The sequence below is a fragment of the Aedes albopictus genome, chromosome 2 (genome assembly GCF_035046485.1).
Source record: "Aedes albopictus strain Foshan chromosome 2, AalbF5, whole genome shotgun sequence".
NCBI classification, from domain to species: domain Eukaryota; kingdom Metazoa; phylum Arthropoda; class Insecta; order Diptera; family Culicidae; genus Aedes; species Aedes albopictus.
This window is the reverse complement of record NC_085137.1, coordinates 268,440,283-268,465,566: the sequence shown is the minus strand read 5'-3', so window position 1 is coordinate 268,465,566 and position 25,284 is coordinate 268,440,283. Positions and strand designations below refer to the sequence as shown.

The following is a 25,284-nucleotide window of genomic DNA, read 5'->3' as shown; positions in this document are numbered from 1 at the left end:
AATTGTTTTTCATTTCCTTCTAACACATTCTTTATTAACTCTCTAATGCCCAATTTTTTTATTTTGATCTAAATATTATTTTTCGTCATCTGAAATCGATTTAACCTTCCGGGACGCGCGCCATCAAGCAACCGAAACTGCACCGCGCTCGCACTGTATACGAAAAGCGAGGTTTTTTGGTGGTGTTGTACTTTTTACAACAGCGCGCGCGCTGAAGGGTTAAACATGTTTTGGAAAATGATTCTTTTCTAATTCTCGATTTTGTGAATTTCCGTTTAAAATTTTTTCTTATTTTTGTTTTTGAATATCCCCACACTTTAATATATTTCCTGGAAGCTTATGCGGGATACGGATTTTTTTAGGCGAAAACATTTTGAGATATTGTTGAAATATTTTCATTTTAAGTTGTTTTCATGGAAAATCTTATTTTTTGTGTAATTTTAAGCAAAATAATTCGACTATTTAAGGCTCAATTGAAAATGGCAAATGTTTCAAAACTAAAAAAGCACTTTTTCTCAAAATGATCCACAAATCGAAGAGCCCTTAGAATGGTGCTTTGCGGCGTAAGATCTACCACCACATCAAATTTCGATCTTGTTAATGTTTTCATAAGGGCTGAAAGTCTCTCTAATAAAGACAAATTAATCAATTCAATTCAATTCAATTCAATTTATTTTTCTGTAGTCAATAACACTATTTTAAAGAAAGAACTTAACATTAACAAATTCAGAGATTTGGATAACCTTACAACTAAGAACAATTCAATTTCATTAATAGAGACGTATGTACAACATTTAGAAATTGCTAGCTACGAGTAGCTTTTTTAGGGAAAACGAGTTTTAAGATTGAAAAAAAAACCCCTAGATTTCATGATTCTTAACGCTAATATCACAAATGTTGAAGGTGGAGTGCTTCGATGAGCGGATTTGCGGACATCGCACAGGAAGTCCTAAAGGATCTTGTAGCACGTTCGATGCTTGCGTCAATTGTATCGACACCAGCCAGCTTGTGGAGATCATCGGTCGGATACCACGGGTTCAGTTTGTAGACTATCTTGAGCAACTTGTTCTGCTTCACCTGTAGTCGTTTACAGTGCGATTTGGCGCAGTTGCCCCAAACCGCGGACGCATAGATTAGCATTGGCCGGATGATACACTTGACCACCAACTACTTGTTCTTCACGCGCAGCTTCGATCGGCGACTCAGCAAAGAATATAGGGCTTTGGTCGACCGATCCACCTTTCCAGCGATGTAGTTTACGTGCTTATCGAACTTGAGCTTCTGGTCAAAAATCACTCCCAAATAAATACTTTACTTCGTCATATCACATGGAACTGCTGTCTAGGGATATGAGCCATGAACACTCATTTTTATATTTTGTGCTAACGTAAGAACTGTGGAGGACGGAGACAGCCGGATATAAAAAAGGCAATAAACGGACGCGAGTACTTAACAAAATACGATTTATTTGATCTTCGAATTTAGCGCGTTGTTACAGGTCACGCTATGTCTGAACCAGCAGATTATAAAAATTGAATGTACATCGGGTTTCTTTCCATAAAACATCAGTATTCAAGCTTTATTTTCATTTGCAGAAGGTTTTAAAATATTCTATCGGTGAAAATTTTTCCATACATTTTGTATGGGAGAGAAATTGGCCGAAAATTAGGATTTCAAGCAAATTTGTATGAAAAACGGTCAAAAAGATGGAAAAATCAAAATTTCCCCGATAGAATATTTTGAAACCTTCTGCAAATGAAAATATAGCTTGAATACTGATGTTTTATAGAAAGAAACCCGATGTACATGCAATTTTTATAATCTGCTGGTTCAGACATAGCGTGCAGGTACGAACTCTCACTTCGATCTGGTTGGTTAACTCTCGTCGTCGTCGTTTATGCTCTCTTAGTGTGAGTGGCTACCAGGGGTGTGCCAGTCGCCACAGCGCCCCCCCAGTTACACCAAGAACCTTACGCGGTGGCCAGTAGGTGTAACTATAGTCTTCTTATTTTCAGGATAGCTGGTTACGGTTTCTGGTCCGGTGTGAGCTGGTTTTACCCGATCAATCGAAATTCTTTGCACTTTTTGATTTACTATGACGTCTAAATACTTGTCTGTACGACTAACAACACGGAATGGACCGTCATACGGTCGTTGTAGAGATTTCTGCACGGCATCATAACGTACAAATACATGTGTGCAGTCCTTCAATTTTTCATTTACGAACACTTTCGCTTTGGTGTGATGTTTAGCTACGACTGGTCTGATTTGGTCCATTACTCGATGAAGGTCCAACGAAAAATCAGCACGATCGTTGATCTTCTCCAGGGGTTCGAAGAACTCTCCAGGTAGACGCAAGGGTTGACCGTACACTAACTCGGCGGGGGAGCAATCCATATCTTCCTTAACAGCGGTTCGCAAACCTAACAGAATTAATGGAAGTCGAATAAACCACTTCTTGGCGTCGACGCACATGATGGCCTCCTTTAGCTGTCGATGAAAACGTTCGACCATCCCGTTTGCTTGTGGGTGGTACGCCGTTGTCCGTGTGTGGTTGGCTCCTAGTAAAATCGTCAGCTCCCTGAATAACTCGGACTCAAATTGACGTCCCTGATCTGTTGTAATGTATTCAGGGCAGCCAAAACGCGCGATCCATTGCGCAGAGTGCCATTGCTACAATGTTCGCCGTCATATTCTCCAGAGGGATCGCCTCGGGCCATCTGGTATATCGATCTACAATTGTAAGAAGATATGTATGACCGTTAGACGGTGGCAATGGACCCACAAGGTCAAGATGGATGTGGTTGAAACGGCATTTGGTTGCAAACCCTCCTCAGGACAACAAATACCAAGCCATTAAAGACAGACTGTTGAGCCGCTTCGAAATGTCGGCTCAAGCTAAAATGGAGAAACTTCTAAATTCGTGTGACTTGGGCGACATGAAGCCGACGCATCTGTTGGCCCGGATGCAGGATTTGGCAGCTGGTCTAAATGTGGACGACGGTCTAATGAAGATGCTGTTTTTGCAGCGGCTGCCAGCAAACGTCAAAACTGTGTTGACGATCCACGACGGCACGCTAACCAAGCTGGCGGAGATGGCAGATAAGATGGTGGAATCTTCCTGCTCCCATGTTGCAGCAATGACGTCGCAACCAGCTGTCCCGTCTACGGAGGAACTTGCAGAGCAAATTGCCTGTTTAAAAGCAGAAATCCGCAAGTTAAAAGCTGGAAAAATCAGGAATGAGAGAAGCCGATCCTCGTCTCGCGCACGGCAACGATTCAGTGACCGTAGTATCGTGTGCTGGTACCACAAAAAGTACGGCGCTCAAGCTAATCAGTGTCGCGAGCCGTGCGCGTTCGGAAATTCTGTCTAGGACATCGCACAGGAAGTCCTAAAGGATCTTGTAGCACGTTCGATGCTTGCGTCAATTGTATCGACACCAGCCAGCTTGTGGAGATCATCGGTCGGATACCACGGGTTCAGGTTGTAGACCATCTTGAGCAGCTTGTTCTGCTTCACCTGTAGTCGTTTACAGTGCGATTTGACGCAGTTCCCCCAAACCGCGGACGCATAGATTAGCATTGGCCGGATGATACACTTGACCACCAACTACTTGTTCTTCACGCGCAGCTTCGATCGGCGACTCAGCAAAGAATATAGGGCTTTGGTCGACCGATCCACCTTTCCAGCGATGTAGTTTACGTGCTTATCGAACTTGAGCTTCTGGTCAAAAATCACTCCCAAATACTTTACTTCGTCATATCACATGGAACTGCTGTCTAGGGATATGAGCCATGAACACTCATTTTTATATTTTGTGCTAACGTAAGAACTAACTGACACTCACAAGACGCGACGCGAGACAAGACAAACACTTATCGTTCTTACAATCGTCAAAGGGTTTAAAATTTACCTTTTCTGTCGACCGGTTTCGGGCGCGATGTTGCCCACCCGGATAAAAACTAATCATAGGGTGTTTGGTGAAAACCATTCCTGAAGCATACAGTGTACCAGCTACAATAATGTATATTGTAATGCAATGGTTCGCTAAAAGCTTTGCACATTGTAGCTACTATACATTTACATTCGATTTTATGTAACAAAATGTTACTAACAATATATTATCAAGGGGGAGGTCACATCAGTAATATTGGGATTAATACGGGTTGATATGAAATGACAAAATATTAATTTGTTAATATTAGTTGTAGTCATCAAGCAAGCCGTGGCTTTTGATGTACGAACAAATTTGAAGTTTCATGGTAAACAATGGTCATGGAATCAGATAAAGTAAGTCTTCTTTTCTTTTTTTTGTTTTCAAGTAGCACGTAACATTGTCATTTTTTTCTTTATTTTAGGATATCCATTCTAAAAACATACCTTCAAAATAGCCGATTCAACACCTATTTGGATGATGACGGAAGGGCAATATCGTTAATCTTCCGATAGAATTAGAAGATTTGCTCAGCGAGAACGGAGCCATTGAATTTTAATAAAAATCATTGATTTGTTTAATTAAAAACATGTGTCTTATTCGAAACAATCGTTTGGCTTAAGATTGATTTACTTCGGAACCGAGCGAGTAAACTAAAGGATTACTGTTCTAATTATCACCAGTTAAATGCAATTCGAGGCTGGCTTGTATTTGTAGAAGAAACTAGGAATGCCACTTCCAGCAATACATAGTTATCTGGTGCTGTTTTTTTCACTGAAGTCCTGTTTCAGTGGTGGTTCATTCACTTTATTGAAAAGGCCAGAGTTGAGTTCTTCTTGTGCGCATGGCGTAGCTCTGATTGAAAATAGGAATATACCTTGCTTACAACGTGGTAGTTTAGACTAAGCCCTAGTCGCGCATTGGGGTAATTATGACCCCTAAACGTACACTAGGTCAGCGAGGTGCGCGCAAGCTAATGACCGAAGAACGTTAAATTCGTACATGTGGTCAAGATAATTAGCTCCAAATGTTTAGTTTTCCGAGGGGGATCATATCATATCTCATTAGGTAGTTCGTTTACCCATCGAACAATAATGATAACTACCGTGGTATTTCCATTCTATGTTGCGTTGCGAAAGTGTTTGAAAGCTTAGTTCATGGCGCTCTGTATACTGCGGCTCAACCGTTTATTTCCGAGTATCAGCACGGCTTTGTTAAAAAACGATCGACCACCACGAATTTAATGACATTCACAAATTTCGTCTCAAATGCGTTCAGGAACAAAGCACAAGTTGATGCCATATATTTCGACTTCTCCAAAGCCTTCGACAGAGTTCCGCATGATCTTGCTGTTGCTAAGCTAAGTCACTTGGGCTTTCCCCGGTGGGTAACAGATTGGTTGCATTCCTATCTGACTGAACGCAAAGCATTTGTTTGTATCAACGGTACGCAATCTCGTCACTTTTCCATCACTTCAGGCGTGCCTCAAGGCAGTGTCCTAGGACCTTTAATTTTTGTGTTGTTCGTGAATGATCTCTGCTATCGGCTGAAATCTGAGAAAGTTTTGTTTGCTGATGACCTTAAGTTGTACAGGACTATTTCGTCGCTCGTTGATTGCTGCGCGCTTCAGACCGATGCTAACGAGATTCAGCTGTGGTGTTTAGAAAACGGGATGAAACTGAACACCAAAAAATGCAAGTGCATCACATTCACCCGGCGTTCCTCAAGCATTCAATTTGAGTACGCAATTGGCCCGGATATTTTGGAACGTGTTGAATCTATTCGAGATCTAGGAGTCACCATCGACTCTAAACTGCAGTTCAACGATCACATTAGCATCACGACTGCGAAAGGATTTGCTGCTCTAGGATTCGTTCGTCGCTGCACCCATAAATTCCGAGATATTTATGCGATGAAAACGCTTTACTGTTCGCTCGTTCGAAGCGTTTTGGAATACGCTGTTTGCGTGTGGTCTCCCCATCACACTACGCAGATCATCCGAATGGAGAGAGTCCAACGCTGCTTCATTCGGTACGCGTTACGTCAACTGCCCTGGTCCAATCCTGCAGACCTTCCTGACTATGGTAGTCGCTGCGCCCTGATAGCATTAGAGACGCTCTCTTCTAGACGCAAGAATTTGCAAAGATTGTTTATATTTGATCTGTTAGTAGGCAACATTAACTGTCCGTCTTTGTTAGAAAATATGTCTTTGTATGCTCCTTCCCGACTTTTACGTGACCGTGACCTTCTGTTTGTTAGATTTTATAGGACATGCTACGGCATCAATAATCCATTAGACAAATGTATTCGTGCTTTTAATAGTGTTTGTGCTCTGTTCGATTTTCATATTTCAAAGTTTGTCTTTAAAAATAGGATTAGGAACTTAGATTAATATGCAGTCTGGGGAATTTGTATTACAATTCAAGACGGTGATAAATAAATAAATATAGTAAACAATATAGGTACAGATAACACATCGAGCGCAATAATCGATATGCCTCTTGATATGCCTCCATTAATTTTCATAAAATAGATAATATTCTCATTAAAATGGATTATAAATTTACTATTAGCATGTCCCTTCCAAAATTATAGAAATCGTATGCCATTGTACCGATCTACAGCTACCCAATATTTAAACGAATTACAATTCGAAACAATGTAATAATAATTATCCTTAACTTTTTTATGTTGTAACTCGCTAGCTCACGGCATTGGGGATAGGAGTCTACAGGGTCGTTTACGGACATTGCTATCACACCCATACGCAAGATCTGGATTATCAATCCGAGCAGGAGCAGATTACGCGGGAGCTCTGCTCACAGAGGACACAGATACGAAGGGCAGGCAAACCGGAGCTGAAAGGGGGGGGGGTATCTATGCACACAATGATCCTCGAAAGAACGAGGCTTGAACGGTTCCTTTATGAACCCGGAAGACGACACACAAAGAGAACTTGGTGAAAGGCCTAACTACTCTGGGAGGCTCTTTTCAATAATTAGCTACACTGAAACTAGCTTTTACAATTTTATTTGTGACGTCACTATATGGGGTACAGGCATGCATGCTGGGGCTACAAATACTTGTCTTGGTTGTGATTTTCGGCGGTTTCGCCACCCGTGAGGTGGGTTTTTGGCTGTGGTTGGCCGACTCGGCCTGAACTTGTTGAAGATGGAGGGTGTAACTTACGGTTATACGGAAGATGGCGATCGCTTGGAGAGGTAGTTCGTGGATTCGCAATGGCGGACCGAGAACGCCGTTCAGCTGTGGACAGGCAGGCCGTCGGTCTACAGGCTCAATCCGGCCATCTTGCTGCCGGAGTCACTGCACATTCGTCCGGGAAATATAACGGTCACTCATCGTTCACAGGGCTCATTCGTCCGGGAGGCACATCACCGAAACCACTCTCAGGAAAAAGGATAAAAGAAAAAGGCCCATTGACACGGGCCTGGGCACCACGGATTAATACCTAGCAACGTCACACTTCCTAACCTCAAAATTACCTTTTTCTTCTGAATATTCACTTGTTTGTTCGTTTTTTCTGTTCTACTTGTCGTTTTCGTTCTACTATGTCGTTTTTTTGTATTTGTTCGTTTTGTACTTTTGTGGTTATAACTGTAATTTTAACATAATTAACATTCAAGAGGGAATTTTACTTTAACAAATACTAACCAAACTAACACTTTTACATTCACTCGGCATTACTACATTATTAACATTTTAACGATTTAATATTTTCAACGACACTGATCCTAAATTATTGAATAAAGAAACAACACAAAGAAATTAAACAATTCACCAATAAAGAGGTATTTTAAAACAATCGAACCTCAACATTTAACAATTAAACACGCGCGCACTACTAATTCTTTCGAGGATCACGACACAAAGAGAATTTGCCCCCGTCCCGACTCCCTTTTTATCACGCAATTTAGCATAATGTTGCGTTGTAACGGCTATGCTCGCATTTTGTTATGTTTTGGTTTGCCCACCCTGTTGTACATGTGGTGCCCTCTGTGAGTGAACACAACGACAACAGGGCTGTCCGGTCTTTTGCTCGAGCTCAAACTGCTCGAATTGTCTGTCACTTGGTAGGGTGTGAAGGTGGAACACGCACTCACTCGTGTTTTGCATCCAGTGAGTGTGTACGTTCCTCGTATTGTAGGGGAAAAGGGGGAGAAATGGACTTGCGGTGGAGCCAGCAAGTAAATATTGGAACCGAACGGTTACAATGTTTTCAAAACACTGAATTCCTAATCTAGCTAACGTGAAAGTGTCAATTACAAAGGATGCGAAAAATCAATGCCCACCTGATGATATTTTTGATAAAAGGTTCAATATTTTTGATATTTATCATAATATTGATACCAGATCGGGCTGTCCTCCCCCTTGTATATTATACTGTTTTTCTTACGTTTGAACCATTCACTTTTCCGAAACATTATTTTTTCGTGCATTTTTAATTATTTATTCAATTTTAGATTTTTTTCCGTGCTTTGTTTTGTTAATGTTTGTGACTTTTTTGATGCAAAGGAAAGGAAAGAAAAAAGTTTTTAAGTTGAAACATCAATTTAAAGTCAATAAAATGTTTAAATAGGTAGTAAACCAGATGTCTTTAGAACTGCAGATCCAAGAAATATGGCGGGCTAGGTATTTAGAGCCGATGCACACGGGCGGCGTGTCCACACACAATCAAATGGGAGAATGCACACGAGAACGCAACGCTGCCGCACCGCAACCGCGTCGCACCGTGTGCGGCACGCAATGTCAACGCATGCTCCACAGGAACGCTGCAGCGAAGCAGCGTGAATTCACGCAGCGTCAATCAACGCTCGTATGCATCGGCTCTTAGAGTGCGATGAGAGGAATACGATTGACGAACTTTATCTTTGACGTAGAGCCATCATTAACATATGGACTGGACTGAACTCTGAGAGAACTTCTAATATAGGTTCGTCTGTGGGTTCGCTTTTTAACCTAACTTATACTTGAATCGAACTTGACAGTTTTCTCATGAGTTGTTATGTATTCCCCGTGTATTTCAAATTTTAGTCAAACTGGAGTTTAATAACGGTTAAGCACGCTGTAATGATACTTATGTACCTCGTCACCCACTTCATGCAATTATATTAGTGGTCTAATAATACTTAGCGCGCTCGGCATAGTTCTATCATGCCGCTCAAAGTGTTGCCACAAATAATGCTTAGTTTGCAAAACCCGGTTATCTGGCTGGTGGGGCATGGGAGCCTAAGCTTCAACTGTTAATGCAATCAGAGACTACTCAGACTTAGACGTAGGCGATCCAATATATGAAGGGTTATCTAAAACGCTCTGGAGAATTCCCAAAGCGCATTCTTATAATGCTAAAATGCCTAAGATGCCATTAACAGGAAGAAAATGACAAGATAATATAACATTATATGGTTTGTGTAATGTAAAACAATACAACTAAAGACACCAAATCTGATTGTTGCTGTTGATGATGATTGTCGCGTCATGACAATGCTTTTAAAGCGCGTTTGACAGGTCTCCTGCTCGATTGGAATGACATTGACAGCAAATTTGGAATTCCAATTGGAATATTTCGTGTCTTTGCACATAGGGTCTTTAAATACAACATAACAAAAGAGAACCATTCCAAAACCATTTAGTTAAATGTGAAATTACAATTAAAAACAATATATTTACGGTACATTTAATTGTTTGAAACCATACGTCTACCATACATTGTAAGGTATATTAAAACCCACGTATCAGTGTTTAGAACAATTCATTTACAATATAATATATGGTTTAGAAAATCTATCCACTTATCCGCGAGCGGTAATGGCGGCGGCGGGCACAAATAACCGATTCGATTTTTGACGTTTCTTGGGGATCGCAATCGGTTGGTGCCACCAAACGGTGGGTGAAGGGGTGAGGAGGAGAATGAAACTGTTTTGACTTTCCCCCAAGAAACGTCAAAATCCGAACCGGTTGGATATGCCCGCCGCCGCCATTACCGCTCGCGAATAAGTGGATATATTGTACGTGGATTTGCTAACTGAACACGACGAATCAGAACCGTCGTTTTTGGAATCGCCGTTCGAATCGTCGTTCGAATGTAGAGCGAGACAGCAACCAAACTGACACATCGCTTTGACATATTTAACGTAGGAGCAACACGTGCGTGAGATTCTCTCTCTCGGTTGGTGTGGTTTGTTTTGATTCAATCTGACATTTCTTTTTTGCTGCTTATGCTGACGATGCTGCCAGCTGATGATGGTAAGGATGAAGGAGCATAGTCGGAGGGTTGCTGTTTTCAGAAGAATTCGTCGAGATAAAAAGTTTTCGTTATAAAAAATATGAAAAAAATTCTAGTTTAAAAGTTCAGCATTAAACTTTTCAATGCGTGTTACGTATATTATTTTACAGAGAATCAGTCTAGAGGTCGTTTAATGTAGTAAGAGCATTAACATAAAAGTCTATAGTTTTACAAGAACGCATTGAAACGCCCCTTGCAATTTAACGGCGATTCCCAAATAGCTCAAGCAAATTCCCTTGGAATTTATCTTCGAAGTTAAATCACAATATATGGAGAAAAATATTTTTTTATATTGTTACGATACTTAACCACCCGTACAGTATATTGTAAAAATCTTATTTACAATTTACTGTATGGTGTCTACATTACATTTTATTGTTTTTGTATTTTTATTTTTACAGTGGTGTCTATTGTATCTATATGGTTCTAAATAGTACTGTAACAATACAACGTTCGGTTTTTCTACGGTTTTTTTATTCGGGCATCTTCGGGACAACGTCCGACTGGTTACGTGTTGTCGTACGATGTTCGTACTCGTCTAGAGAAGAGAATTTTTTATTTACAGTTGTTATCCACCAGGTTGAAGAGATACGATGCGATGGGGGGATTATCTTCGTTCATCAATGGTCCCTTAGTGTTGGTGATGAGTATATTATGCCTCTCAAGAAAAATCAGAATATGGCGATTATCTGCCTCTGGCTTCTGATATTAGCGCGACAATCACTAATCATAACAGCGTCACCAGATTTAAAAGTATATAATTCCACTATATGGGGTTTAACAGCAAGAACACTCATTCCACTGAGCTACTCTTGCCGTTCGTCACAAATACATTCAAAAACATCTGTCACTTCGCGAAACCCACGTGCTTTTGTTTTTGGCGGGAACACTTTTTCTTTTGTTTTGTCTTGCGACTGTCATGCGGCGGTATGCTTCGCGAGCGTACGACCGCCGCAGGACTCTAATAAAAGATAAGCGCAACAATAGATAGTAGAGTAAACATAGATCCGCGGACACCGCTGACTAAAATGTTTCAAGCGTATAAGTAGTAATTTTCAAGAGTGCGACGGTTGAATATGACGTCATGCGCTCCATTGATGTTGTTCAAATCGTGACGTCATGCTCGTTTGGATACAGATTTTGACAGTCCGTTTGGATACAACGGATTCATCAACACGGATCTATGTTTACTCTACTATTGTGCCTTGCAAGATAAATCCGCGAAACGCGTTTGTCTTCTTCTTTTCCATCAAGTTGCAAAAATATGACCGCACCACTATGAGCGACCTGGTGGTCAGAAAATCTGCATGCGGCGCTTATATCAAATCCACATGAGGCTGCGGCGATATAGCCGCGAGGAGATGCACGCGATACAGACGTAATGTGGAAATGGAAAAGATGAAGCTGCATCTCCCTGCAGCATCACTATTGTGCCTTGCAAGATAAATCCGCGAAACGCGTTTGTCTTCTTCTTTTCCATCAAGATGCAAAAATATGACCGCACCACTATGAGCGACCTGGTGGTCAGAAAATCTGCATGCGGCGCTTATATCAAATCCACATGAGGCTGCGGCGATATTGCCGCGAGGAGATGCATGCGATACAAACGCAATGTGGAAATGGAAAAGATGAAGCTGCATCCCCCTGCAGCATCACTAAATAACATCCCGATTATTAACGTTGAACTTTTCGTCATTGAAATCATCGTCATCATCAAACATTTGAAAGCAGTTTTTTCGAAAAATTGCTATGAAAATATATTCACTGTACTCCACATGAGGAATCCAGTTATCCGCGAGCGGTAATGGCGGCGGCGGGCACAAAAAACCGATTCGAATTTTGACGTTTCTTGGGGATCGCAAACGTTTGGCGCCACCAAACGGTGGGTGAAGGGGTGAGGAGGAGAATGAAACTGTTTTGACTTTCCCCCAAGAAACGTCAAAATCCGAACCGGTTGGATTTGCCCGCCGCCGCCATTACCGCTCGCGGATAAGTGGATATAATGCAGTGAATACAGGGTGACTGGTAATTCGTGTTACACCCGAAAGGAGGTGAAAGTAGACCATATTTGCAGCAAAAAATTGTTCTACAGGTAGGTCCGGAAATCACTGCTAAGTGAGTTATTCAAAAATTAGTGTTAAATAATTACCCCATCTTTAAACATCTCTAACTCAGAAACTATGAACCGTATAATCAATCTTAGCACATGGATAGAAAGCTTAAAGCACAGACAAACAGACGTAGGGTGGGGCGGGGCAAGATGGGTCACCTAAGGATGGATCACCATAACTTTGTAAATGCAAATCGTATTGGTTTGTATTCGCCCGCTTCTCTTTAATACACTAGTTAGCTATGCTAAGAATCGAAAAAAAGTTCAATAAATACAAAATATGATGTTAAACAAGCAGTTTAAAAAAGTGATCGATTTTGCGTCGTGAAAAAAGTGCGGGGCAAGATGGGTCACCTTTTAAGTAATTCACATTTTCTCAACGAAAAACGTCAAAATATAAAATTTGTTCTGCATTTATATATGCTCCATATCCATACTGAGTAAACAAGAGCTACTAGTAAACATTTTATAAATTTATTTGGAAGATAAAAAACTTTACGATTTGAGTGATCCTAAGGCGACTTGAAAATCGATGTTTTCACTAAAAAATTATCATAATTTTATGTTATAATTTTGAGCGTTCATTCCGCTTGATTGAAGTCATTTATGAGATAGTCTTGTAATAAAAAATAAATAACTTTTGAATGCTCCAAAAATACGATCAAAATTGAAGGTGACCCATCTTGCCCCGCAGCCGTTTATATGGAGATTATATGGAATGTATCGCATAAGAAAAATGGCTTAAAACCATTTTAATTTTTAATTTCCAATGAGAGTGAATAATTTTTCAACCAATGCCCCAAACTTTTGTATATTCATGCTGGTCATCTAACAAAATTATTACCATAATCAAAACATGAGTAATGCGCCCGAAAATGGCACTGACCCATCTTGCCCCGCGACCCATCTTGCCCCGCCCCACCCTAACACTTCGAACATTTTTCGATTCAAATCATAGTCACGAAAACATATTCGCCCAATGCTAAAAGGCCTATGTTTGGCCGACCACCAACTAGGTGGCGGTAGTGAGCAAACGTCAAACTCTAACAAAAACGATGCGAGCACCACGGTTGGGCAGTTGGCCAACTATCAAATTTTGAAAAAGACCGTTAAATCGGTGTACGATGTGAATTATCAGAGTGTTACGTCTGTTTGTCTGTGCTTAAAGCTTTGTCTTTTAATGCTCTTTGGACAGGTAATTGATAAAAAGTCATTTAAGTGCAGAAATTTTGACTTTTATGTAAAAAGTGCCTAAAAATGTACCCCCTTTTCACCTTTTTTGATAGTTTACTCGTGAAAAACGTGATAAATGTGAGAAATTTTCTTCTACAAAACATTCATTTTTTGATACGCTACCAAACTGTCCTTTGGTGCAACATTGTATCTTTCATAGTTTTGTCACAATCTTGAATTCAAAATTTTGTGAAATAAATCAATGTTTTTATTGCAATTCTGTCTGGCAACCCTACACGTTTGCTTGCTGTTGGTCGTCGTGCGCATGGCAACGAAGTCCAGCGTCGCGGCGGCGGTCATCGTTTGACAGAGCCAACAGTGAACGGCAAATTGCGCGCAATGTTTATGAATCAATCTCAAGGCATCCTTTTCTTTGGGTGAAGATTCAATTCGCCTAGATGCCATACACCCAAACCCACTCACTGGTGGAATTTAGCGAGATCATACCGCTGGGTGGCACCGTTTTAAGGGATATTCAAACCTACACGGAGAAATCAAACTACCTAATTTTTGGGTCGATTTTACTCAAAGCTGAGTATATCGAATAAACTAGTTACCCAAAATTAGGTTGTTTTCCCTCTTTCCCCCACCGATGTTGTCAAAAACAAACAGAGATGCGTCTACCCAATGGGGGTCCTTGAGCCCAATAAGCCAATTTTGAGTAAATGTAGGTATACTCAAATTTGGGTTGAATGAGGGGGGGTCTTGGATTGAATTTACCTACTCTTAAGTATATTTTTTTGCTGGAGGTAAAGGCAATTTACCTAGTGTGAGTTTAATCGATTTACTCAAATTTGGCTTATTGGGCGGAACTATGGGATTGCGTCAAAAGAACTCAATTTTGGGTAGTTTGGCGGTTCCGTGTACGGACCGAGACTGGGTCCGGGCCGGGGCCACGGCTGAGACTCGATAGGGCTTTTGTCGCTTCGTTCTCACTGCACACAATGCTCACCGGGCTATAGCGCCTGCGCACCAGCAATTTATGTTGCGTGAACGCACGCACAGTATGAAGTCTGTTAAGCGATTGAAACGAAAATATCTTTCTTACGCCCGACGTTTCAATGGGCTATGCCATCTTTTTCAAGGGTTCTGTAAAGGTCAATTGGCTTAGTTACATGAAGATACAAGAACATACAAAAAACTACAAGTCTTACAAGAATATTTTTCGTTTTTCGTCTGGAGGTTCAATCTTTGCGTGAAAACTTGTCAACATAATCTGGTTCATCAATTTCCTAAAATATCACAATCAAAATCACGATTTAACAATTTGAACTACATAAAACAGACAAAAACAGTTACTAACTATTGGATTTACTACACGAAACGGGAAGAAAACTGGACACTGGACTACACTATCTTTCTTCGTTATAAAACTATGTACATTTAAACGGTCATTTTGTAGTCATTCTATGAAAGTTATGGAGGAAATTAATTGTTGTATGCAAGTTATGTCAAATAAGCTATTGTGTGTCATTGTCATTCAGGTTTGTCTGGTTATCTATTGTCTGTGTATCTGTGCGGTTTGTTTTGGTTTTGAGTGTGTGTAAAATTCCTGCATAAATATTACTAAGACCGTCGCAATCGCTTCGTTTGTTTACCGTCTCGTCCGTGTTTACGATGTGGCAAACCTCTAAGATAGGGAGAGCAGAGTACCGTCGGTGACTGTCTAGTAACTCTGTTCTATCTAGGGCAAAGCGATGGTTGTTGTCGGCCGAATGCAGCAAGAGAGCCGTTCTCTCTTTTAGGCGGCCGAGTTCATAGCTGTTGTAATTCTCGTTGTCGTTGTTGTTGTTTTCGTCCATTTCATTCACTAGCTTGTCCAGTTTGTTGATGTCGCTCTTGTGGTGGGCTACTCTCTTCTTCAGGCTGGTTGTGGTGAGGCCGACGTAGCTGGCAGCGCAGTTTCCACAGGGAATTTTGTAGATAACGTTGCTACGCTGCTCTGCTGGGATGCGATCCTTCGTTTGTGTGAACAAACCCTTGATCGTATATTCATTCCTCGTTGCTAATACGATGTCTGGGAAGTCTGTTTTGAGGAGTTTCGCCAGTCGAGGTGTGAGGTTGTTTACGTATACCATCGGCTTGTAGGTGACATCAACGTTGTTCCTTCTTCTTCTGTCTACATTGATCGTTTGATTGATAAGACTGTTCCGGAGTGATTTTGGATAGTGGTTTGTTTTAAGGTGCTGATCAATTATGCTGTTGATTCTTGATGGAGGAAGATTGGTGCTCAGTCTCCGAACACGATTCATGAAATTGAACACCATATTCATTTTCATGTGTAACGGGTGACTCGAGAAAAAGTCCAAGAAACGGCCGGAGGCCATGGGTTTACAGTACCACTCCGTATTAATAGATTGATCCGGAAGTCGAACCATCACCATGTCTAAATATGGAAGTCTGTTGTTGTGTTCTGTTTCATGTGTGAATTGTATGCTAGGATTGTAGCTATTGAATATGTTCAGAACTTCCAAAACTTTTTCTAATGGTAAGGCCATCACCAGATCATCAACATACTTTTTTATGACTGGTACCGGAAAATCAATTTTGGCCATGACATTATCCATTAGTGCTTCCATGACCAAGTCAGCGACTGTGGGAGACAAAGGGTTGCCCATTGCTGTGCCTGATATTTGCTTGTAGTATTTTCCTCGATACGAAAAATAGCTACAATCAACACAGAACATAACAATCTCTAGAAATAGATCGAGATTTATGTCTGTGTGTTGCTTGATTTCTCCCCAACATTGTATTATTGTATGGGAGATTAGTTCTCTCGGAATACAAGTAAACAGAGAGACAACGTCAAACGGAACAAGCACGTATCCCTCTGGTAGGCAAACGGAGTTTATTATGCGTTGCGCGAAAATTTTTGAGCGCAAGTGCTCGTATACCTCCGCCAGTACGGTAAATCGTGTTGGTGTTTTCGGCGCAGTATTCTTTGGCCCATTCGCGCACTTATCGTAAAAGACACCAGAACGATTAAACGTACGAGCGGAGGTCTATTAGCGATTTTGCACCATTTTCGCTCTCTATTTTCTTGCAACGGATAATATAAACTCACAGAAAGAGAATGAGTCTGTGATATTGTACCTGCTGTTTATCGACGCTTGTAGTATGCGTCCAACGTACTTGGAGAGCGTGTACGATGGGGCATTGATGTTCGGCACCACTGGTCGAAGCGGGAGATTCTCTTTGTGCGCCTTCGGCAATCCGTAGATCCTCGGGCACTGAGAAGAGTGTGCTCGCAGACGATAGGATGTAGCGATGTCGATGAGGCCCAGTATCAGCAACCTGTCGACGATGTTGTTGTTTTTCTTCTGGAAACCCTCGGTTGGATCTCTGCTGATCATCTTGTAGGTGTTGGTGTTCGATAACAATCCTAGCATTTTGTTGTCATAATCCGCCTCGTACATCACCACGGTTTGTTTACCCTTGTCGGATTCAGTGATGATAATGTCGGGATTTTCCTTGTTAAAACGCCTGGATATCTTGCACGCACGTGACAGAAAGGTAGCTAAAGGGTCCTGGGCTGTACTCTCGAAGTTGTGGATGTAGTTCTGCAAGATATTCGTGGCTGCACATCGATTACGATCTCGAACCGATCGATCCGGAGTGGAGATCAAGACGTTTTCGATGTCGGCGATGACGTGATAGAATGGAACCTGGTGTAGTGTCGTGTAGGGGAGGGCAAATTTTGGACCTAGGCTTAGCAGAATCTCCATTTCGTGTGGAATTGTGGAATTGGTGGCGTTGTGAATGGCCTTCTCATTGCATGTTGGCAACAGAATGCTGCAGTCGGCGGTTCTAGCAACGATACGATCGTATTTCCGTTTTGTTGTGATCGTCTTATTCGCAAGGTGGGAGTCGAAATAAGCTTGCTGGGCTGCGATGAAATTCTGTGCAACTTCCACGGGTAGCATACGGCCTATCCTATCCTTCAGCCCATTGAGTTCCGACTGTAGTGATTTGATGTCATGATAGGTCTGCTTTATTTCGATATTGAGAAGTGACTTCTTGAACCGGTTTATGCACTTCTGAAGTTCTCTCAAGAAAGGACTGTTTCGTTCGAGAAGTGCGTAGATGCAGTTGAAGCTGTTGGTGATGTGGCTTGGGAACACACCAGTTCGTCTGCACCGGATGAGAAACTTCTTCCGACTTATCATATTGCCCAGTTTTCGGTTGTTTTTCGCATATGATTTCAGAACTTCTCTGCTTGTTTCGCCATGTTCGTTGCCAATCCTTTGATAGGAATTGATATTGTCTATTTGCGCCATCTTCTGTAGTACGTAGATGCTATCGACTGCTTCGAATTTACAGGGGATTTTTCGGCTTTCAGTCTGTTAAGCGATTGAAACGAAAATATCTTTCTTACGCCCGACTTTTCAATGGGCTATGCCATCTTTTTTCAAGGGTTCTGTGAAGGTCAATTGGCTTAGTTACATGCAGATACAAGAACATACAAAAAACTACAGTCTTACAAGAATATTTTTCGTTTTTCGTCTGGAGGTTCAATCTTTGCGTGAAAACTTGTCAACATAATCTGGTTCATCAATTTCCTAAAATATCACAATCAAAATCACGATTTAACAATTTGAACTACATAAAACAGACAAAAACAGTTACTAACTATTGGATTTACTACACGAAACGGGAAGAAAACTGGACACTGGACTACACTATCTTTAAAATTAAATTAAAATTAAATTAAAATTAAATTAAAATTAAATTAAAATTAAATTAAAATTAAATTAAAATTAAATTAAAATTAAATTAAAATTAAATTAAAATTAAATTAAAATTAAATTAAAATTAAATTAAAATTAAATTAAAATTAAATTAAAATTAAATTAAAATTAAATTAAAATTAAATTAAAATTAAATTAAAATTAAATTAAAATTAAATTAAAATTAAATTAAAATTAAATTAAAATTAAATTAAAATTAAATTAAAATTAAATTAAAATTAAATTAAAATTAAATTAAAATTAAATTAAAATTAAATTAAAATTAAATTAAAATTAAATTAAAATTAAATTAAAATTAAATTAAAATTAAATTAAAATTAAATTAAAATTAAATTAAAATTAAATTAAAATTAAATTAAAACTAAATTAAAATTAAATTAAAATTAAATTAAAATTAAATTAAAATTAAATTAAAATTAAATTAAAATTAAATTAAAATTAAATTAAAATTAAATTAAAATTAAATTAAAATTAAATTAAAATTAAATTAAAATTAAATTAAAATTAAATTAAAATTAAATTAAAATTAAATTAAAATTAAATTAAAATTAAATTAAAATTAAATTAAAATTAAATTAAAATTAAATTAAAATTAAATTAAAATTAAATTAAAATTAAATTAAAATTAAATTAAAATTAAATTAAAATTAAATTAAAATTAAATTAAAATTAAATTAAAATTAAATTAAAATTAAATTAAAATTAAATTAAAATTAAATTAAAATTAAATTAAAATTAAATTAAAATTAAATTAAAATTAAATTAAAATTAAATTAAAATTAAATTAAAATTAAATTAAAATTAAATTAAAATTAAATTAAAATTAAATTAAAATTAAATTAAAATTAAATTAAAATTAAATTAAAATTAAATTAAAATTAAATTAAAATTAAATTAAAATTAAATTAAAATTAAATTAAAATTAAATTAAAATTAAATTAAAATTAAATTAAAATTAAATTAAAATTAAATTAAAATTAAATTAAAGTTAAATTAAAATTAAATTAAAATTAAATTAAAATTAAATTAAAATTAAATTAAAATTAAATTAAAATTAAATTAAAATTAAATTAAAATTAAATTAAAATTAAATTAAAATTAAATTAAAATTAAATTAAAATTAAATTAAAATTAAATTAAAATTAAATTAAAATTAAATTAAAATTAAATTAAAATTAAATTAAAATTAAATTAAAATTAAATTAAAATTAAATTAAAATTAAATTAAAATTAAATTAAAATTAAATTAAAATTAAATTAAAATTAAATTAAAATTAAATTAAAATTAAATTAAAATTAAATTAAAATTAAATTAAAATTAAATTAAAATTAAATTAAAATTAAATTAAAATTAAATTAAAATTAAATTAAAATTAAATTAAAATTAAATTAAAATTAAATTAAAATTAAATTAAAATTAAATTAAAATTAAATTAAAATTAAATTAAAATTAAATTAAAATTAAATTAAAATTAAATTAAAATTAAATTAAAATTAAATTAAAATTAAATTAAAATTAAATTAAAATTAAATTAAAATTAAATTAAAATTAAATTAAAATTAAATTAAAATTAAATTAAAATTAAATTAAAATTAAATTAAAATTAAATTAAAATTAAATTAAAATTAAATTAAAATTAAATTAAAATTAAATTAAAATTAAATTAAAATTAAATTAAAATTAAATTAAAATTAAATTAAAATTAAATTAAAATTAAATTAAAATTAAATTAAAATTAAATTAAAATTAAATTAAAATTAAATTAAAATTAAATTAAAATTAAATTAAAATTAAATTAAAATTAAATTAAAATTAAATTAAAATTAAATTAAAATTAAATTAAAATTAAATTAAAATTAAATTAAAATTAAATTAAAATTAAATTAAAATTAAATTAAAATTAAATTAAAATTAAATTAAAATTAAATTAAAATTAAATTAAAATTAAATTAAAATTAAATTAAAATTAAATTAAAATTAAATTAAAATTAAATTAAAATTAAATTAAAATTAAATTAAAATTAAATTAAAATTAAATTAAAATTAAATTAAAATTAAATTAAAATTAAATTAAAATTAAATTAAAATTAAATTAAAATTAAATTAAAATTAAATTAAAATTAAATTAAAATTAAATTAAAATTAAATTAAAATTAAATTAAAATTAAATTAAAATTAAATTAAAATTAAATTAAAATTAAATTAAAATTAAATTAAAATTAAATTAAAATTAAATTAAAATTAAATTAAAATTAAATTAAAATTAAATTAAAATTAAATTAAAATTAAATTAAAATTAAATTAAAATTAAATTAAAATTAAATTAAAATTAAATTAAAATTAAATTAAAATTAAATTAAAATTAAATTAAAATTAAATTAAAATTAAATTAAAATTAAATTAAAATTAAATTAAAATTAAATTAAAATTAAATTAAAATTAAATTAAAATTAAATTAAAATTAAATTAAAATTAAATTAAAATTAAATTAAAATTAAATTAAAATTAAATTAAAATTAAATTAAAATTAAATTAAAATTAAATTAAAATTAAATTAAAATTAAATTAAAATTAAATTAAAATTAAATTAAAATTAAATTAAAATTAAATTAAAATTAAATTAAAATTAAATTAAAATTAAATTAAAATTAAATTAAAATTAAATTAAAATTAAATTAAAATTAAATTAAAATTAAATTAAAATTAAATTAAAATTAAATTAAAATTAAATTAAAATTAAATTAAAATTAAATTAAAATTAAATTAAAATTAAATTAAAATTAAATTAAAATTAAATTAAAATTAAATTAAAATTAAATTAAAATTAAATTAAAATTAAATTAAAATTAAATTAAAATTAAATTAAAATTAAATTAAAATTAAATTAAAATTAAATTAAAATTAAATTAAAATTAAATTAAAATTAAATTAAAATTAAATTAAAATTAAATTAAAATTAAATTAAAATTAAATTAAAATTAAATTAAAATTAAATTAAAATTAAATTAAAATTAAATTAAAATTAAATTAAAATTAAATTAAAATTAAATTAAAATTAAATTAAAATTAAATTAAAATTAAATTAAAATTAAATTAAAATTAAATTAAAATTAAATTAAAATTAAATTAAAATTAAATTAAAATTAAATTAAAATTAAATTAAAATTAAATTAAAATTAAATTAAAATTAAATTAAAATTAAATTAAAATTAAATTAAAATTAAATTAAAATTAAATTAAAATTAAATTAAAATTAAATTAAAATTAAATTAAAATTAAATTAAAATTAAATTAAAATTAAATTAAAATTAAATTAAAATTAAATTAAAATTAAATTAAAATTAAATTAAAATTAAATTAAAATTAAATTAAAATTAAATTAAAATTAAATTAAAATTAAATTAAAATTAAATTAAAATTAAATTAAAATTAAATTAAAATTAAATTAAAATTAAATTAAAATTAAATTAAAATTAAATTAAAATTAAATTAAAATTAAATTAAAATTAAATTAAAATTAAATTAAAATTAAATTAAAATTAAATTAAAATTAAATTAAAATTAAATTAAAATTAAATTAAAATTAAATTAAAATTAAATTAAAATTAAATTAAAATTAAATTAAAATTAAATTAAAATTAAATTAAAATTAAATTAAAATTAAATTAAAATTAAATTAAAATTAAATTAAAATTAAATTAAAATTAAATTAAAATTAAATTAAAATTAAATTAAAATTAAATTAAAATTAAATTAAAATTAAATTAAAATTAAATTAAAATTAAATTAAAATTAAATTAAAATTAAATTAAAATTAAATTAAAATTAAATTAAAATTAAATTAAAATTAAATTAAAATTAAATTAAAATTAAATTAAAATTAAATTAAAATTAAATTAAAATTAAATTAAAATTAAATTAAAATTAAATTAAAATTAAATTAAAATTAAATTAAAATTAAATTAAAATTAAATTAAAATTAAATTAAAATTAAATTAAAATTAAATTAAAATTAAATTAAAATTAAATTAAAATTAAATTAAAATTAAATTAAAATTAAATTAAAATTAAATTAAAATTAAATTAAAATTAAATTAAAATTAAATTAAAATTAAATTAAAATTAAATTAAAATTAAATTAAAATTAAATTAAAATTAAATTAAAATTAAATTAAAATTAAATTAAAATTAAATTAAAATTAAATTAAAATTAAATTAAAATTAAATTAAAATTAAATTAAAATTAAATTAAAATTAAATTAAAATTAAATTAAAATTAAATTAAAATTAAATTAAAATTAAATTAAAATTAAATTAAAATTAAATTAAAATTAAATTAAAATTAAATTAAAATTAAATTAAAATTAAATTAAAATTAAATTAAAATTAAATTAAAATTAAATTAAAATTAAATTAAAATTAAATTAAAATTAAATTAAAATTAAATTAAAATTAAATTAAAATTAAATTAAAATTAAATTAAAATTAAATTAAAATTAAATTAAAATTAAATTAAAATTAAATTAAAATTAAATTAAAATTAAATTAAAATTAAATTAAAATTAAATTAAAATTAAATTAAAATTAAATTAAAATTAAATTAAAATTAAATTAAAATTAAATTAAAATTAAATTAAAATTAAATTAAAATTAAATTAAAATTAAATTAAAATTAAATTAAAATTAAATTAAAATTAAATTAAAATTAAATTAAAATTAAATTAAAATTAAATTAAAATTAAATTAAAATTAAATTAAAATTAAATTAAAATTAAATTAAAATTAAATTAAAATTAAATTAAAATTAAATTAAAATTAAATTAAAATTAAATTAAAATTAAATTAAAATTAAATTAAAATTAAATTAAAATTAAATTAAAATTAAATTAAAATTAAATTAAAATTAAATTAAAATTAAATTAAAATTAAATTAAAATTAAATTAAAATTAAATTAAAATTAAATTAAAATTAAATTAAAATTAAATTAAAATTAAATTAAAATTAAATTAAAATTAAATTAAAATTAAATTAAAATTAAATTAAAATTAAATTAAAATTAAATTAAAATTAAATTAAAATTAAATTAAAATTAAATTAAAATTAAATTAAAATTAAATTAAAATTAAATTAAAATTAAATTAAAATTAAATTAAAATTAAATTAAAATTAAATTAAAATTAAATTAAAATTAAATTAAAATTAAATTAAAATTAAATTAAAATTAAATTAAAATTAAATTAAAATTAAATTAAAATTAAATTAAAATTAAATTAAAATTAAATTAAAATTAAATTAAAATTAAATTAAAATTAAATTAAAATTAAATTAAAATTAAATTAAAATTAAATTAAAATTAAATTAAAATTAAATTAAAATTAAATTAAAATTAAATTAAAATTAAATTAAAATTAAATTAAAATTAAATTAAAATTAAATTAAAATTAAATTAAAATTAAATTAAAATTAAATTAAAATTAAATTAAAATTAAATTAAAATTAAATTAAAATTAAATTAAAATTAAATTAAAATTAAATTAAAATTAAATTAAAATTAAATTAAAATTAAATTAAAATTAAATTAAAATTAAATTAAAATTAAATTAAAATTAAATTAAAATTAAATTAAAATTAAATTAAAATTAAATTAAAATTAAATTAAAATTAAATTAAAATTAAATTAAAATTAAATTAAAATTAAATTAAAATTAAATTAAAATTAAATTAAAATTAAATTAAAATTAAATTAAAATTAAATTAAAATTAAATTAAAATTAAATTAAAATTAAATTAAAATTAAATTAAAATTAAATTAAAATTAAATTAAAATTAAATTAAAATTAAATTAAAATTAAATTAAAATTAAATTAAAATTAAATTAAAATTAAATTAAAATTAAATTAAAATTAAATTAAAATTAAATTAAAATTAAATTAAAATTAAATTAAAATTAAATTAAAATTAAATTAAAATTAAATTAAAATTAAATTAAAATTAAATTAAAATTAAATTAAAATTAAATTAAAATTAAATTAAAATTAAATTAAAATTAAATTAAAATTAAATTAAAATTAAATTAAAATTAAATTAAAATTAAATTAAAATTAAATTAAAATTAAATTAAAATTAAATTAAAATTAAATTAAAATTAAATTAAAATTAAATTAAAATTAAATTAAAATTAAATTAAAATTAAATTAAAATTAAATTAAAATTAAATTAAAATTAAATTAAAATTAAATTAAAATTAAATTAAAATTAAATTAAAATTAAATTAAAATTAAATTAAAATTAAATTAAAATTAAATTAAAATTAAATTAAAATTAAATTAAAATTAAATTAAAATTAAATTAAAATTAAATTAAAATTAAATTAAAATTAAATTAAAATTAAATTAAAATTAAATTAAAATTAAATCAAAATTAAATCAAAATTAAATTAAAATTAAATCAAAATTAAATTAAAATTAAATTAAAATTAAATTAAAATTAAATTAAAATTAAATTAAAATTAAATTAAAATTAAATTAAAATTAAATTAAAATTAAATTAAAATTAAATTAAAATTAAATTAAAATTAAATTAAAATTAAATTAAAATTAAATTAAAATTAAATTAAAATTAAATTAAAATTAAATTAAAATTAAATTAAAATTAAATTAAAATTAAATTAAAATTAAATTAAAATTAAATTAAAATTAAATTAAAATTAAATTAAAATTAAATTAAAATTAAATTAAAATTAAATTAAAATTAAATTAAAATTAAATTAAAATTAAATTAAAATTAAATTAAAATTAAATTAAAATTAAATTAAAATTAAATTAAAATTAAATTAAAATTAAATTAAAATTAAATTAAAATTAAATTAAAATTAAATTAAAATTAAATTAAAATTAAATTAAAATTAAATTAAAATTAAATTAAAATTAAATTAAAATTAAATTAAAATTAA

The 25,284-nt window shown here is 29.8% G+C and overlaps 1 protein-coding gene and 1 long non-coding RNA gene across 5 annotated transcripts in view; both read left to right on the top strand.

Moving 5' to 3' along the window:
- Nucleotides 1-25,284, top strand: part of LOC109621778 (integrator complex subunit 3 homolog) — a 490,050-nt gene that overhangs the window by 283,815 nt on the left and 180,951 nt on the right. The gene's annotated exons all lie outside the window — the stretch shown is intronic.
- LOC134288980 (uncharacterized) lies at nt 4-3,720 on the top strand. The gene is made up of 2 exons (XR_009998202.1): nt 4-1,498; nt 1,848-3,720. It is a non-coding gene; the product is annotated as an uncharacterized LOC134288980 (long non-coding RNA).